We start from the raw sequence: 14,065 nt of genomic DNA on the forward strand, positions 1-14,065 counted from the left end.
TGCTATTGGCACATAAACTGGGCAAAACAAGGATTTTAATGAGATCTGAAGAGGTAATTAATACATATTCTTGAAAGAATTATCTAAATGTGTTGAAACTGAAAAAAAACCCAAACAAATAAACAGAAAATAAATAAAGTAATTGCAATGTTTCTGTGAGAAAATACTTAGACTATGTAGAATATAAAAATAACTAAACCACATGGCTACCAGAACGGTTTTCTGCAATGAGGATAATGTCCTAGGGAAGGCTTTTATAAAAAATTAGAACTTCTGTAATGAACACGATGTCTGAAATGAATAATTTAGTAGCAAAAGGAAACTAGTGTGATTTGGGTACATTTATTGATCAGTCAGTCTTGAGTAAAAAGGCATTTTAGACAAAGCAATTATAATCAATAACTTCTGTAACAAGGACATTTCTTTTGTTGGCAGTGCTTTCCTCTCCTTGAAGGGAAATTGTTATTATTATGGTTTTCTTCAAAAGGCAAAAATCTCAACATTTGAGTGAATTTAATAAATTAAAATGAGTATAAGATTCAAATCTAAAGCATTTATTTATGGCATCCTTTATTTACGTCTCCCAGCTGACACCCATTATTGCTTTCAGCATCACCACTAGCACCAGAGCCTTCCAGTCTTAGTTCTGATTTTCTGTACCAGTTCTACATCCAAAATAAGTCATTACTCCTCCATCTTTCTTGTTTCTCCATGTCATACAACTTGTTTCACTCTATAAACCTGTTAACAACTGTCTCTGCTCTATATTTTCTACTGTAGGAAGTCTCAGATATTGAGCATTTAAAAGCAAGACTTGCTAAGTCATAGTCAAGGAGTTCTTCAAGTTAAGAAGGAATAAAATGTTAAACTTTACATTCTTGCTGTTGTGAGCAGCAAAGCTTTCCACTATTTACATCTCTCTGAATAGTGGAAATTGTAATTCTGAATGATTACCAGGGGAAAAAGATAAAATCCATAAGCATCTGTCAGAGAAATATATCCTGTTTTCATGTAATGAGGCTGGAGACAGAATCTTCAAAGTCATTCTGTTTTTTGAAGTCTTCCTCAAAAAATATTATTCTTTCTGTCAGGTTAATAGATTGTCAGAATATGATTTGGTTGTGGTCAGCATATTCACTCAGTTAGAGAAAAGGAAGATTTATGTCTTCAGTATGTCCATTTGGGGTCTTTGTGGGATTCCTAGAAGGATTGCCCAAATATATTCAAGATGAAAATAAAACCTCACATGAAAAGAAGTTCTTGTAACATTTATGGCAGCCAAAACCCAATTGGTTAAATACAGAAATTCAAAAAAGTTATCTTATGAGAAGAATTTAGTGAGCAAAATATTCCTAATAGAGAAGAGGTTTTTAGTTAGAGGTCATCTAATTTCAATCATCACAAATATTGGAAGCCAAAATAAATATGTAGGCTATGCAGGTCTCTCCTGTCTCTTTATTTATGTATTGCTGGTGTGACATTATTATAATTAAAAGCTGAAGCTTGTTTCCTGTACCTGATATGGGAAATAAGCACTTTGAACATTTTAAGCAGCTAAAATTTGCATTATACTAATAAGACTAATATTTCTGGTTTCTCATTCTACTTTACTCACAATCTAAATTTTTAGGGCTGTCTCTATAAATAGAGAGGAAGGTGATGCCTATGTGCCTTTTCATGATAAAATATTTGATTTGTAGGCCTACTCACACTTGTAATTTAAAAGAAGTCTAGAAGGGAAAAAAAAAATGTACACCATATCCTAAAATGACCACCACTACAGCTGGTGTTATGCATTTAGTGATGCTAATGTAGCATTTGGGAAACCATTTGGTGAAAACCTGTTGAAAGCAAGAACTCCTTTTTCATTAATCCACTCATGCTTCTACAAAATAAATTTGACCTCTCTGACATTTCATCTGAAAAACCAAACTTGTACTCATTTTGTTTCCAGTTGTAAAGGCTTTCTGGCTTTCTGCTCATACTTTCAGCAAGGTACTTTTCTGTAGTGGTGGTTTTTTTGGTTTGTTTTTTTTTTTTTTTCTCTGCTATTTAAAGTGTGAAAAGAAAAGTCACTCCAAAGGAGATGAAACTTTCTTTGTTTGCTTCTTGTAGGATCCACAAAGAACAGTTTAAGGTCTTATATTTGAAAAGAGTCTTAAAATTTGGAAGATCGAATGTTTTCTGAGGTTTGAACGTAAGGATAGATGAAATTAAAGACACTGTAAATATTCTTTTCTATTTTGAGATATAATGCCTGTTCTTCTTTTCATTACTTACTTTCTGGGGGTTGTAAACCTTGATTTCATGTATCCTAATTAAAACATTAGAAAACTGGGATTTCTGGAGCCCTTATAGTGCTGTCTTCTAGATATATGAGTGTTTGTGCAGCGGCCAGATGTAAAGAGGCATTATATTTCTTGCATCTTAATATCCTCAGAGTAAAATATAGTGAAGAGTTTGTATAGAAATACAAACAACCAAAAACAGAGAGGATTTTAGATTAAACAAAACATGATGTCTCTCCCATGCAGAGAGACAGAAGAGTCTGATGTCATAGTTTTTATATAGAAAAGTGCTTTTGGTTGCAGGTATTTTTTATTCTTATTTATTAAAGAGATATAGAAGGGCAAAAGAAAATATGTTTCAATTTGAAGTATTAGCAGAATGAATATTTCTACTCTATTGAAATCCACTTAAATCTATTGGAGTCCAGCTGAATAAAACAAGAGTAACTCTTTTTCTTGAAATTATATACTTCACCTGAACTGGGGATGGAGATCTTAGTATTTTGGCTTAATCAATGTCCCATTGAGCTTACTAAAAAATTTCTTCCTTCACTTGATTCTTACGATTAGCCAAGAGGTTTAATGTCTCTTAATGGAACATCAAGCATCACCTCCTGCTGAATGTAAATTGACCATTTATCTTTTGCTTTTGTGGTAATTGTGTACTCATTTCCAGCTCCTTCCCTCAAAAGATATTACTTAATATTTATAACAATGGCTTATTTTAAGATGAGCTTCAAAGGTTTGAGAGTAGTTTAATGAAATCTTTCAACTGCTGACTGGTGAAGCCATTATTACTCTCCAGAGGGGTGTTGTAGCCTTTATGTAATTAATTTAACAAAATGGACCAAAGGTGAGTGTGAGGTTCTCCTTAGAAAGGTTATTAGTAATATTGTACTGAAGAGAGCATGTTCAGGAAGCACGATTGTCTATTTGATAGCAAGATTATCTCTTGCCAAAATTACCCTCTAAAAAACCAGGCATAATGTGCAATAAAGGACAAGCATGTGACCACTAGAGTTGTGAAGCAGATCTTTGATTGCAGCAATTTGCCTTTTGAACAAAGGCAGTTAGACATTTGAAGTGACAATATAAATAATATTTTAAAAGGCATTGTTATATATTAAAATTATGCAGTTTAATATTAATCCTTCTCCAAATATATTTATTTGGAATACTTTCAGCAACTTGAGATGATGTTTTAGTACAGTATTTGATTGAAAAGATTTTTCAGACATAACATTTTTATTTTGATAGGTGTTTTAAATGACCACATCCGACAGGTAGACAAATTTCTTTCTGGCTCCAGTTGTCTTTGGTTCTATAACACAGTCTCAGGGTCATTTAAACCTATGGGTATAAATTCCTGTAAATCTTATCTTATATATCTCAATGCAGAGATATATATAAATTTACTATTGCATGCAGTCAAACGTAGGCAAACCTGACTTCTTCAAAAAAAGGCACTCAACTCTCACCTACATAGATCATGTACTCTTTCAGAAATTTTAAACTTTCATAAAGACCATTTTTTTTTCCAAAGCCTTCTGCTCTATGCTTGCTATTACCAAGGAAAAGCTTTTGAATTGCTCTCTGATAAAGACTAGGGATATGTTCATAATGATTTCTGGCCTTACATGTGCCAGTCCAGGTGATGTGCCCATGCTGGGACACAAGGCTCAAGATATATGAAGCATGTGTTCTAAATTTGTTCAGAATTTGCATTGTCCTAGTATTAAGACCAAAATATTAAAGTCCTTCTAGAGATGCCTTTAGAATGTAGAATTATGGGGTGGGGATTTTACAGTGGGGCCAGTCTGTGTGAGGGAGGATGGGTGTTCGCTGCTTGTGACCAGAGGTTACAGCACAGCCCCAGAACTCTCCTCCTCCATTGCTGCTTGTGGGGAGTGTGTGCAAACGTGGCCTCAGCAGGTGAGTGTGTGCGCTATGGCCTCCCGTGCCCGAGCCTGGCCCAAGCTAGTTTTCAGGACAGCCGCTGGCTTTGGCTTTCTGGTGGATACATGGGGTCCTGCCTTAGCCTTGTTTCCTCGTCCCTAGAGCAGTCCCTAGAGGTAGCTGAACAACTGTGTCGCCTTGATGGTATGGCAGGTTCTGTTAGGCAGCTCAGGTCCCAGGCCAAAGGTGCAGTCAGGTGAAGAAGGGCTGGGCTTGGGTGTTCTCCGTCTCTATATTTGGTTTTGCCAAAATGGGCAGATGTCCTTCCTAGCAATGTTTATGCCGTTGCCCATAACACTTTAATCTCTGACAGGGCTGATGTGCCCAGTGACCCTGTGAGGCCCAGTGGCACACACAGACAGCCCGAGTCCCACACTGCCCAGGCCTGGCTTTGGAGGGTGGGCTATGCTGGCCATGAGGAATTGGCCAGATGGACGCAGCCAGGGAGTTGTGGCCAGCGGCTGCATGTGCAGGTGGAGGCCGGGGATGAGGGCTGTCCCTCAGGGAGGGCTCTGCCTCGGCCCTGGGACCCTTGCACGGCTTTGGCAATGATGCAGAGAGTGGCTGGAGATCTCTCTCAGCACGGGCTTTGAGGGGACAGGAAGCTGAGCGGGGCAGGGGCTGAGGAGAAGCGCTTGGGGTGCGGATGGAGGAGAAGCTCAGCGTGAGCCGGCAATGTGTGCTGCCAGCCCAGAAAGAACAGCCGTGTGCTGGGCTGCATGGAAAGGAGCAAAGGGGGAGCAGGTCAAGGGAGGTGATTGTGGCCCTCTAGTGCATTCTTTCAGAGCCCACCTGCTGCACTACATCTGTGTCTTGGGGCCCCAGGAGAAGAAGGACATGGACCTGCTGGAATGAGTTCAGAGGAGAGCGATGGACATGCTCAGAGGGCCAGAGCACCTGTGCTATGAAGATGGGCTGGGCAGAGAATGTGTTTCAGTTGGCTTCGGGAGAGATGCCTGTGCCCGAATTGAGGCACAAATGAGACCATACGATGACAACCTCCGGATTTTATTTCATGTGGTGGTTTGTTTTTGATCAGTTATTATTTAGTTATCCTCCCAAAATAGTTTATCCCTGTTACGCCCCCCCTCCCCCCCGATATGTGTGGTTTTACCCCTAGTTTCTCCTCCCTTGTGCAGCTGTCATTCAACGCCGAGATCCACCTGTTACCTCATTTACATGATGGCATTCCTGCTTAGTCCTTTCCTTTCTTTATAGAGGGTTCCCTGTCAGTCCTAACCCCTGCCTGGGAATTCCGCTTTTTCTCAACGCCCCATTGGCCCATGTGACTCTTGCCGCTCCCCTTGCCTTCCCTGTAGGTTGTCAGGGTGTGAGTCCCTCCTTACTCCTTTCCCCGTTGTACCCCAGATTGGCCCAGGAATTGTATCCCCCCTGGTTCCTCCCCCGTTTAAAAGCCAGCGTAAGCGCAGGCTCTTTGGGTTTTGGCCGCTGCACTCCTTGCGAGAATAAATCCTTTGGGACACGCACGAGAAACCCGTCCCTGTCCTTTGTTCCGATCCACGGCGCATCACGGCCGATTGCCCTTGAGAGCCGGCAGCGCTGCTCCTCACCGCTAGCCGAGCCCGATCTGGAACCGGGAGCGGCCGCTCTCGGCACGGTGCCGGGCTGTGCGGGCTAGCTGGGTTTCTGCAGCATTGTGTCAATTTAACATGGATTTTATTTCACAAGAACTGTGAGGGAGAGAGAGAGAAAGAAAGAGGAGCGAGGACTCAGAGTGCATAAGATAATCAGGGGGAACTAGATCATTTTTTAGATCTTTCCCAAACCAAACTATACTGTGACTCTAGAACATGTGTGGATGTGTATTTTAATTTGATATTATTAGTATTGCCATCATCATAATTTAGTGTGTTTCTGTTATTTTTATATTTATAACTGTTTTCTTACTTCTACTACTATCCTTCTCCTTCTTTCTCTTCTCCTTCTTCTTCTCCTTCTTCTTCTTCTTCTGTCTATACTTATAATTATTATTACATTTACTACTACTAATATTTCTTCTTCATCCTATTCTTCTAATTCTTCTAATTCTTCTTATTCTTCTTATTCTTCTTATTTTTCATTTTCTTATTCCTATAACTATTTCTTCTTATTTGCTTCTTATTCTTATTCTTATTCTTATTCTTATTCTTATTCTTATTCTTATTCTTGTTCCTATTCCTATTTACTGCTACTGGTTCTTCATCTTCTTCTTATTGCTATTCTAATTCTATTGCTTGTTGTGTTCCTTTTGGTAGGTTTTGGGCTGGTGATGGTGGTGCCCGGCTGACGGTGGGACTGAATGACTTTGCTGGTCTCTTTGCACCCTGGTGAGTGTCTGGCATTCCCCGCTGAGCCAGCTGGCAGCAAGTGACCCCCACAGGTGCTGGTTTGGGGTTTGGCCACGTGGGAAATCTCAGGTTCTGGGGAGAGCCACTTGGGATGCTCTGAAGCAGCCGGGCACTGCTGAGACTGCAGGGCCATGTCCAGGCAAAGGCAGCACGTGTGGCTCCCTCAGGACGCTGGTCAGGCTGTGGGCCAGCCGCCATCTGCGGGGCAGGGCTGGCGCCGGCGGCAGGCCCTAATCCTGGGGCTGCGGGGCCAGGCAGGGGAAGCGGAACAGGCTGCGCAGCGCCCGCAGCGCCCGCCTGAGGCGGGAGAGATGTTTCTTGCAGGGGGCCCGCTGCTGGCTGAGGCTGCCGGCCTCTGGCACCTGCTCCAGGAAGGCACGAGAGGCCATGGATCCTCTGGGTGCCGGGGCTTCCACGTGGGGAGGAGAGGCATAGGGCGGCCGTGGGGGGCAGGGCTCGGCTGCCCCGTGCTCAACCCAAGCCTCGCGAGGGACAGGCACGGGGAACCCGCCTTGTGCCAAAGCTGCCAGTCTTCGCTCTCCATCTTGGTCTTCCGAGAGCTCGAGGACGCTGACATCGTCCCATTCGTCATCTTCCGGCAGAAAGGCCTTGGTCCCGATGCTCTGTTCCCAGCTGTCCCGCACGAGGTCTTGGTGGCTGTCATTTTCCCAGCTGGACAGCGGGGAGGGTCTCTTTCCATTCTCTCCGTACACCTTCTGGTCAAGAGTGTCTTCCTCTTGAGAAGGGTCTTGGTCCAAGGACTCTTCCCAATCTGACACATCTTGGTAACTGCTGGTTTCTCCTGGGGACAGCTTTGTGTCTTCCTCCTGCTGCTCACTGCGTGCCTGGACTCCCAATGGGCCGGGCTCGGGGCAGCGGGGGCTGTGCGGGGCAGAGGTGGGGCTCTCTTCCCTTTCTATTGCAGCTGCTGCTTCCAGCTCTGCAGCCGTGCTTTGCCCCAGGTGCCCCTGTTCCTCTGGCTGCTGGCCAGATGCCTGGCAGAGCTCTTGATCCATGCCGTATTCCCAGTCTTCCTCCGTCTTGGCCAAGGGCCCCTCCTCCTCAGTGTGGGACAGGGGCAGGCCTGAGCCGCCGCCTGTCCGCAGCCACTGCCCGCTGAGGGCCTGGTCTGCCGGCCAGCCGGGCAAGGGGCTGGGTGCCTGGGAGTCGGGGTTGGCCTTGTCCTGCTCCGTGTCTGATCTCCTTGAAGGCGCAGTGGTGTCCCGGGAGCTGCTTCCTGCTGAGCGAGGTGCTCTCCTGGGACTGGGCAGCGCAGGGCCCCGCGCCCCTTATATAGGCCCTGTGGGCGTGGCCCTGCCATGTCACAAGGGCCCCATGGCAGCAGAATGTCCCGCATCATCCAGGGCCCTGACACATGGCCCCCGTGTCACAAAGGGCCAGGCCCAGCAGCCCTTCCGCAGCGGAAGCTGCTGGAATTGGCACGGAGCAGCCCCCGGAGGGGCGGGCTTCTAGCCCCTTGTCATGATCTGGTTATTAAAATGATCAGAAAGACCTCTGCCCAAATCAGGGTGCAAATGTGAGACCATGTGCCAATGTCAACAGTATGGGTTTAAATGGACAGTAAATAAGAGGCAGAGAGAGACAGAAAGAAATAGAAAGGAGATGGGGGAGAGAAGGAGAGTGCCAGCCACAGATGAAGTAGAAAAGCTCACCACTCCCTGGAGCCCAGTGGTGTCCCCTGGACGCTCTCCGTCAGACCTTGGTGCTGAGGGTCCCCGGCAAACACAAAGTTCAGAGGCTTGATGCGCACTTGGGCTGCTGGGTGGGAAGAGCCAAGTACCTCCCCTGGTGGGGACAAGTTGGACAGAGCCTCTTGCAGCAGGCTCTGGATCTGTGTCAGCCCTTTGCAGCACGAGCTGTGGTCCACTGCAATGGCTCAGCAATGAGTCTGGGCGTCGCTTTGGGGGTCTTGGCTGGATTATGGCAGCTCCTCAGCTGCCTCGGACGGGAATGTCAAGTGGATGTGGCTTCCCAGGGTGGGGATTTTACAGCTGAGCCAGTTTGTGTGAGGGAGGGTGCGTGTTCACTGCCTGTGACCAGAGGTTACAACACAGCCCCAGAACTCTCCTCCTCCCTTCCTAGTTGTGGGGAATGTGTGCAGACGTGTCCTCAGCAGATGAGGCTGTGGGCTATGGCCTCCCGTGCCCGAGCCTGGCCCAAGGTGATTTTCAGGACAGCTGCTGGCATTGGCTTTCTTGTGGATACATGGGGTCCTGCCTTAGCCTTGTTTGCTTGTCCCTAGAGCAGAGGTAGTTGAACAACCGCATCACCTTGATGGTATGGCAGATTCTGTTAGGCAGCTCAAGTCGCAGGCCAAAGCTGCAGTCAGGTGAAGGAGGGGTGGGCTTGGGAGGTCTCCGCCTCTTTATGCCGCTTTGCCGTAATGGGCAGATGTCCTTCCTAGCAATGTTTATGCCGTTGCCCATAACACTTCAGTCTCTGACAGGGCTGAATGTGCCCAGTGAGCCTGTGATGCCCAGTGGCACACACAGACAGCCCGAGTCCCACGCTGCCCAGGCCTGGCTTTGGAGGGTGGGCTATGCTGGCCATGAGGAATTGGCCAGATGGACGCAGCCAGGGAGTTGTGGCCAGCGGCTGCATGTGCAGGTGGAGGCCGGGGATGAGGGCTGTCCCTCAGGGAGTGCTCTGCCTTGGAACGGCTTTGGCACTGACGCAGAGAGTGGCTGCAGCTCCCCCTGAGCACGGGCTTTGAGGGGACAGGAAGCTGAGCGGGGCAGGGGCTGAGGAGAAGCGCTTGGGGTGCGGATGGAGGAGAAGCTGAGCGTGAGCCGGCAACGTGTGCTGCCAGCCCAGAAAGAACAGCCGTGTGCTGGGCTGCATGGAAAGGAGCGAAGGGGAGCAGGTGAAGGGAGGTGATTGTGGCCCTCTAGTCCATTTTTTCAGAGCCCACCTGCAGCATTACATCTGTGTCTTGGGGCCCCAGGAGAAGGAGGACATGGACCTGCTGGAATGAGTTCAGAGGAGAGTGAGGGAGATGCTCAGAGGGCTGGAGCACCTGTGCTATGAAGACGGGCTGGGCAGCAAATGCGTTTCAGTTGGCTTCAGGAGAGATGCCTGTGCCCGAAGTGAGGCACAAATGAGATGGTATGATGACAACCTCCAGATTTTATTTAATGTGGTGGGGTTTTTTTTGAGAAGTTACTATTAAGTTATCGTCCCAATGGTTTATCCCTGTTCCCCCCCCGATATGTGTGGTTTTACCCCTAGTTTCTTCTCCCTTGTCTAGCTGTCTTTCACCCCCAGATCCACCTGTTACCTCATTTACATGATGGCATTCCTGCTTAGTCTTTTCCTTTATTTATAGGGGATTCCCTGTCAGTCCTAACCCCTGCCTGGGAATTCCGCTTTTTCTCGATGCCCCGTTGGCCCATGTGACTCTTGCCGCTCCCCTCGCCTTCCCTGTCGGTTGTCAGAGTGTGAGTGCCTCCTTACTGCCCTCCCCGTCGTACCCCTGATTGGCCCAAGAATTGCATCCTCCCCCCGTTCCTCCCCCGTTTAAAAGACAGTGTAAGCAAGCGTGGGCTCTTTGGTTTTTGGCCGCTGCACCCCTTGGGAGAATAAATCCTTTGGGACGCCCAGGAGAAAGCCGTCCCTGTCCTTTGTTCCGATCCAGGGCGCATCACGGCCGATTGCCCTTGAGAGCCGGCAGCGCTGCTCCTCAGCGCTCCCCGAGCCCGATGCGGAACCGGGAGCGGCCGCTCCCGGCGCGGTGCCGGGCTGTGCGGGCTAGCTGGGTTTCTGCAGCACTGTGTCAATTTAGCATGGATTTTATTTCCCAAGAACTGTGAGGGAGAGAGAGAGACAGAAATAAGAGCGAGAACTCAGAGAGAGAGAGAGAAAGAGTGCGTGGGATAATCAGGTGGAACTAGATGATATTTTAGATCTTTCCCAACCCAAACTGTATTGTGACCCTAGAACATGTGTGGACGTGTATTTTAACTTGATGTTATTAATATTGTCATCATCATTGTTGTTTTTATTTTTATTTTTATTAGAATTATTTACTACTACTATCCTTCTTCTTCTTCTTCTATCTATACTTATAACTATTATTACATTTACTGCTGCTACTATTCCTTCTTCATCCTAGTCTTCTAATTCTTCTTATTCTTCCTATTCTTATTATTTTTCTTCATTTTCTTGTTACTATAACTATTTCTTCTTAGGTGCTTCTTCTTCTTCTTCTTCTACTTGAACTTTTTTCCTCTTATTCTTCTCAATTTATTTTATACAACTATTTCTTATTCTACAGCATCTTATTCCTATTCCTATACTTACTCTTATTCCTATTCCTATTCTTATTCTTATTCTTATTCTTATTCTTATTCTTATTCTTATTCTTATTCTTATTCTTATTCTTATTCTTATTCCTAATTCCTGTTTCCTGCTACTGTGTCTTGGTCTTCTTCATTGTCTTCTTCTTATTCCTTTTCTTACTGTATTTCTTTTTGTGTTTGTTTTGGTGGGGTTTGTGTCTTCTTTGGTGTGAGGATGGTTTTTGTATGTTGTTTTCTATTACTCTTTTTCTAATGTGGCTTTCATTCGTCTAGGAAGGATTGCCTTTGTCACGGTCCTGCAGCGTGTAGTCTGGTCCAGGTAAGAATATGTCCTGTTGTGCCCATTCCTCATGGATAAAATCTCAAAGGATCACATGTCATCCTTTCCGGAGGAGAGGAGGAAATGGCCTTGGATTGCGTTTTGGATGAAATAGTAGAAAGAAATTTTTTATGGAAGAATGGTCAGGCATTGGAAGAAGCTGTTCAGGGAGGTGGTGGAGTCACAGTGGCTGGAAGTGCTGGAGCCATCTGCATGTGGTACTGGGAGCCAGGGTGATGGTGGTGGTGGTGCCCGGCTGCCGGTGGGACTGGATGGCTTTGAAGGTCTCTTTGCACCCAGGAGAGGCTGCAGAGCCATGTCCAGGCAAATGCGGCACGTGTGGCTCCCTGGGGACGCTGGTCAGGCTGCGGGCCAGGCGGCATCTGCGGGGCAGGGCTGGCGCCGGCGGCGGGCCCTAATCCTGGGGCTGCGGGGCCAGGCAGGGGAAGCGGAACAGGCTGCGCAGCGCCCGCAGCGCCCGCCTGAGGCGGGAGAGGCGTTTCTTGCGGGGGGCCCGCTGCTGGCTGAGGCTGCCGTCCTCTGGCACCTGCTTCCGGAAGGCACGAGGAGTCAAGGATACTATGGGGGTAAGGGCTTCCACGTGGGGAGGCGAGGCATAGGGCGGCCATCGGGGGCACGGCTCAGCCCAAGCCTCGCGAGGGACCGGCACGGGGAACCCGCCTCCCGCCAAACCTGCCAGTCTTGGCTCACGGTCTTCATCTTCAAGGAGCTCGAGGACGCTGACATTGTCCCACTCATCATCTTCTGGCAGATAGGCTTTGGTCCCGATGCTCTCTTCCCAGCTGTCCTGCACAGGGTCTTGGTTGCTGTCATTTTCCCAGCTGGACTGGGTGGAGGGTCTCTTTTCATTCCCTCCGTGCACCTTCTGGGCAAGAGTGTCTCCCTCTTGAGACGGGTCTTGCTCCAAGGACTCTTCCCAATCCGACACATCTTGGTAAGTGCCGACATCGCTGTGGGAGAGCTCATGCTCGCTGTATTCTTCCCAGTCGGACAGATTGCAGGAGCTACCGACTTCTCCCTGGGAAAGGCCTTGCTCGGTGTATTCCTCCCAGTCCGAAACTTCTTGCCAGCTCTCAGCATCACCAAGGGACAGCTCTTCATCCGTGCATTCGTCCCAGTCAGAGAGCACATGGTAGCTCCCTGCTTCCTCTAGGGAGAGTTCCTGCTCAATACAGGCTTCCCCTTGGGCCTCTTCTTGGTTGCTGCTGGATTCTGCGGGGGACAGCTCCTGCCCAATGCAGGCTTCCCCTTGGGACCCTTTGTTGTTGCTGGGGGTTTCTGATGGGGACCGCTCCTGCCCAATGCGGGCTTCCCCTTTGGAATCTTCATGACAGCTCCCAGATTGGTCTGTGGAGAGCTCCTGCCCAATGCAGGCTTCCCCTTGGGACCCTTCGTGGTATTTGATTTCTCCTTGGGGCAGCTCTTTGTCTTCCTCATATTTGCGCTGAGTCTTCTCATGCTCCTCAGCCAAGGCCCCTTCCTGGCTTTCTTCCTCGGCCGGGACTGATGTACTGTGTGCCTCCTCCTGCTGCTCGCTGAGGGCCTGGACTCCCAATGGGCCGGGCTCGGGGCTGGCGGGGCAGCGGGGGCTGAGCGGGGCAGAGGTGGGGCTCTCTTCCCTTTGCGCTGTAGCTGCTGCTTCCAGCTCTGCAGCCGTGCTTTGGCCCAGGTGCCCCTGTTCCTCTGGCTGCTGGCCAGATGCCTGGATCTCAAGCACAGCCTGCAGCACCACCTGAGAGCTGATGTGCCTCGCTAAGTCCAGCAGAGCCTGGCAGCAGCCTGGGGGGCTGCGTGGGGCAGGGAGTGGGCCCTCTGTCCCTGCCCATGGCACCTCCTCACGGCAAGCTGGAGAACCTGGTGCCTTTGCCACCTCGGGAGCTACAGGCTCTGGGGACTCCTCCACCTCCTCGCCAGCTCCAGCTGCAGCAGCAGCAGCAGGTGCCAGCTCGTCCTCTGTGGGACTCCCCGGGACAGGAGAGGCACTGGGCAGCTCGCGGGTTGTGTCTCCTGCCACCAGGGTGCCCACGCTGCTGGGAGAGGCGGGCCCCTGCTGGGCACAGCTCTGGGCATCCTCATCCTCCTCTGGGTGCACCCACCGGTCCATCGGCAGCTCTTGCTGTGTGCCGTCTCCCCACTGGACTCTCACACCTACCTCCCACTGATGCCACTCTTGGTGTCTCACAGCTTCACATGGGGAATCTTCCTGGATGGTCGCTTCTTCCTGCTTTGGGTCAATCTCTTCAACTGTGATCTCTTGGCCGGTAACGTCTCCCCTCTGGGAGAGCTCTGGATCCATGTTGTTTTCTGTCTTGGCCAAGGGCCCCTCCTCCTCAGTGTGGGACAGGGGCAGGCCGGAGCCGCCGCCTGTCCGCAGCCACTGCCCGCTGAGGGCCTGGTCTGCCGGCCAGCCGGGCAAGGGGCTGGGTGCCTGGGAGTCGGGGTTGGCCTTGTCCTGCTCCGTGTCTGATCTCTCCTTGAATGCGGAGTGGTGTCCCGGGAGCTGCTTCCTGCTGAGCGAGGTGCTCTCCTGGGACTGGGCAGCGCAGGGCCCTGCGCCCCTTATATAGGCCCTGTGGGCGTGGCCCTGCCATGTCACAAGGGCCCCATGGCAGCAGAATGTCCCGCATCAGCCAGGGCCCTGACACATGGCCCCCGTGTCACAAAGGGCCACGCCCGGCAGCCCTTCCGCAGCGGAAGCTGCTGGAATTGGCATGGAGCAGCCCCCGGAGGGGCGGGCTTCTAGCCCCTTGTCATGATCTGGTTATTAAAATGATCAGAAAGACCTCTGCCCAAATCAGGGTGCAAATGTGAGAC

At 49.2% G+C, this 14,065-nt stretch overlaps 1 long non-coding RNA gene across 1 annotated transcript in view; it reads left to right on the forward strand.

The window, feature by feature from the left end:
* The window catches only part of LOC120753071 (uncharacterized), a 69,432-nt gene that overhangs the window by 4,192 nt on the left and 51,175 nt on the right, over positions 1-14,065 (forward strand). Inside the window, exon 4 of the long non-coding RNA XR_005700948.2 lies at positions 6,500-6,571. This is a non-coding gene — a long non-coding RNA (uncharacterized LOC120753071). The remainder of the gene's footprint in view (positions 1-6,499; positions 6,572-14,065) is intronic.

This window comes from Hirundo rustica, chromosome 5 (genome assembly GCF_015227805.2).
Source record: "Hirundo rustica isolate bHirRus1 chromosome 5, bHirRus1.pri.v3, whole genome shotgun sequence".
NCBI lineage: Eukaryota > Metazoa > Chordata > Aves > Passeriformes > Hirundinidae > Hirundo > Hirundo rustica.